Source organism: Echinops telfairi, unplaced genomic scaffold (assembly GCF_000313985.2).
Source record: "Echinops telfairi isolate 266 unplaced genomic scaffold, ASM31398v2 ScPeMD7_5592;HRSCAF=6446, whole genome shotgun sequence".
Classification (NCBI taxonomy): domain Eukaryota; kingdom Metazoa; phylum Chordata; class Mammalia; order Afrosoricida; family Tenrecidae; genus Echinops; species Echinops telfairi.
Genome location: NW_022109491.1, coordinates 25,474,040 through 25,477,883, shown reverse-complemented (window position 1 = coordinate 25,477,883; position 3,844 = coordinate 25,474,040).

Genomic DNA, 3,844 nt, shown 5'->3' with positions numbered 1-3,844 from the left:
GATACCAATCTATAAAGTCCTCTTCAGACTCATGAAACACATGCAATGATGTTGAATGCAGAAAGATCACAGGCCAGTCGGTGGCAAGTCTTGTGGATCAAGTGGTGTTGTAAGCATCTCAGCACTGGCAAGGGTCTCCATATGGCTTCTCCGATTCCAGAGGTCTGGCTCCATCAGCCTCTCTCCATGTGTCGTCTCCACAGAGATGTCTAGCGGGGAGTGAGCAGAGAGAGTGTCTCCCACCTCCAAGGAAGAAATACAGGAGTTCCCAGAATCCTCAGGAGAAGGTCATGCCCACACAGAAACCTCATTGGCTATGACTTGATTGACAGCTTAGACTCCACCCCTTCACTCTGAATTCTCAAATGGACACCAGATTACGTAACTACCACAGGGGCTGTGTGACATGGAGAAGGACCTGCTTGCTGGCTTGCACTGACTGCCAAGAGAAGCTGAGAGAACTGCCTTGAACTGAGGAGGGGTGGGGGTGGCCACCACTGCAGGGTAATCTTCCAGACTTTGCAAGCGTGCTTCCTGCGCCTGCTCCTGGGTTGTAGCCTATCGGTCCTCATCGTGAGCTGTAACCTGGTCCACAGTTGCACTCTGTTGCTTCCTGAATAAACCACTTACCTGTCGGTATGGCCGGTACGTTCTATGCAGCCATGGCAATGAATGATTGGTCCATAAGAGAAGTCGAGAGTGCTGTAGGAGGGGCAGGTGCTATGCAAATTGAGTTTTTAAAAGAGAGAGAGTTGGAGAGTGGAGGTTTATCTGACTTTGACCTCATAAGAATAAGCTTTGTGATTCTCTCTCCTTTGTCCCTGCTCGCCCTTCTTATTGATCAGCAACAAAAATGCTTTTTTCTTCTTTGTTATATTTATTGCCTCCTCTTTACTTCAATTAGAATGCAAAAGAAATGCACTCAAAAATTCACTGCCAGCAAGTCAATTCGGACTCATAGCGACCCTACGGGACCGAGTAGAATTATCCCTGTGGGTTTCTGAGACTTTAACTCTTTGCGGGAGTAGAAAGCCCAAGGCCACTGTTTTCACTAGAAGTATGCTGAGACACACGTTGGCTCTCTGCTAACGAGATCAACATTAAAAACCGTATTTGGATTCAGCCTAGATCGTGAAAAGGGCCCTGATGGCATAGTGGTTATACGTTGGGCTGCTAACTGCAAGGTCAACAGTTCAAAACCACCAGCCGCTCTGCGAGAAAAAGATGAGACTTTCTACTCCTGTAGTGTTACCATCTTGGAAATTCACCGACACAGTTCTACCCTGTCCTGTAGCGCCGCTATGAGTTGGCATCAACTCAATGTCAGTGAGTTTGTTTGTTTGTTTGTTTGTTTGTTTGTTTGTTTGTTTGGATAGCGAAAAGAACAGGTATTCTAGAAAAAACGCTTGCATAATTCGATAGGATGGCAAGGGTTTGTGAAAGATATTGTGCCTGAGAGTGACTGCAGTGACTGAGGGTTGTCACCAGGGCAGTGGGTCTCTGTAGGGCCGTCAGAGTGAGGAGAAAACATCTGATTGAGGATCTGCGGGGTGAAAGGCAGGTGTGTACGGACTTGATTGGGGGCGGATATTCCAGGAAGAGAGAGCACCACGTGCAAGGTCTTGATGAAGGGTGATGGCTCCACATGTTGGAGGCACTGGGAGAGAGGAGTGCGGCTGCAGCCTGCCGTGCAATCCCACAGCCCTGCATGTCTGCATGGCAAACAGGTTCGGGGAGAACTTGCGTGTTTAAGGAGGAGACTGTCTGTTTTCACACCAATCCTCTCAATTTCCTCCGGCTTCTGCTCTCTCGGACTTCTGCTTTTTGACCACCCACCCAATTCTTCAGTTAAAAACTGCTTTATGCTGAGTTTTTCGATTCAAATTCTTACAACCGAGAGTCTAGTGGATGCATTCATGATTTTGGACCAACCCATCTTTGTATACCAACCCAGGTGGCTGCTGGCCAGTCCACGGAATTAATTTGTCTTGGGGAGCTGCCCACCTCTTGTCCAGTCAAGGCATCACCTGGTCCTGGCTAGCCATGATCAGAGCTAACAGAACTTGAAGAAAGGGGCATGCTCAGTGTCCTGTGTGATCACGTTTCCACGCATCCTAACCATGAACTTCAATGCAGAACATCATGCCTTCCCCTCTCCATATGGAATGCCCAGCCCCAGGCCCAGAGAGAAGTGGACAGCTGCACACTGTGGACCCTCTTGGTGGGTTCCTGGGGAAGAGGACACTTGTATCCCCTGCACCCTTTCATGACGTCCCACTAATCTGCTGGTGAGAATTTGGCATTCACTAAATGTTGGACTACTCACCCGAAAGTCAGCGGTTTGAAACCACCAGCTACTCCAAGGGAGAAAGACAAGGCTTTCTACTCTTGTAAAGAGTTACAGTCTAGGAAGCCCACAAGGTCTCAAGGAGCCAGGGTCGACTCAATGGCACTGACTTTGAGGGGGAGTGGGGGAGTAGGATCTATTAGACTTTTTTATAATAGCTATTTTGTAATGCCCCTATCTGCCCTAAAAATAAATTTCATAAGCAGTGTACCTATATACTCCCATAATTTCAAGAAAAAGTCTAATCAAGCCCTGGAAATACTGTCACCCAAACCAAACACACTACCGTTGAGTCATTTCCAACTCACAGCGACCCTTTCTGAAGCTGTGAATCTTTTCTGAAGCAGAGAGCCTCATCTTTTTCCCCTGGGGTGGCTGGTGGGTTCAAACTCCCAACCTTGCAGCTAGCAGTCTAATGCCTAGTCTGCTGTCCACCAGGGTTCCTTACTGCAGACTCAAGGGGCAGCACAAACACCACACATCGTGTTAGTTGTCTGCCTCTGGATTTTTCAAAATGATGAGCAACTTGGACAAAGTTCTAACCAAAATTATGTCTTTCGACTTTCAGAGTCGTTTCATTCCTGGAAAATTCAACTTGCATTAAAATGAAGAGCAATATACATGCAATACAGACTAAGATTCTGAGATCAAAAAATTATAGCCGGTTCCTCACCTGTATGAGTGCCTGGCAAAGCATTTTAATTTTGCTTGGGAAATGGACAATATATTTTGGACCACCGAGTGCCTGTCTGGTATCCTGGTCCCCGATCCGCTCAATTCCAGAGTTAGTTGCTGTGGAGTTGGTTCTGACCCATAGGGACGCCACATAGGCAGTGTGCGTGGTTCTGTAGAGTTTTGGAGGAAACAGCACAGGCCCTATCTTCGAAGACACCTCTGGGTGGGTTCAAACAGCCAACCTTTGAGCCAGTAGTCAAGCCCTTAACTATTTGAGTCACCCAGGGCACTCCAAACATTTGGCAAAAAATACTTCCAGGAAATTCCCACACTAACCACCAGAGGACAGCATCTCCCTGTTGAGAACCAGTGGGTCCCCATTAACAACAATGCAGACCGGCAGCTTACCCTGCAGGAGAGAGCAGAGCTGCCTCTATGTGTTCCCCCAAAAGGTTCTCTATAGAGAGGCCGTAACCCTTTAAAGGATGAGAAAGCCTCATCTTTCTTCTGAGAGTCATTAACGGACTCCTGGAAAAGGAATGTGTCTTTCTCTGGACTGTCTATTCTGTGTGACACAAAAGGATGTATCATAGACAGGGTAGTTTCTTAAATTCACCTACGTTGTCAACAATAAATAGATAGATAGATAGATAGATAGATAGATAGATAGATAGATAGATAGATAGATGAAAACAGTAAGTTTTTTAAGAGTGTGCTTTTTTTCTACATGGATTTTTTTTTTCTTACTTTTTTTTAAAATCATTTTACTGGGGCTCATACAATTCATCACAATCCATACATACATCAATTGTGTAAAGCACA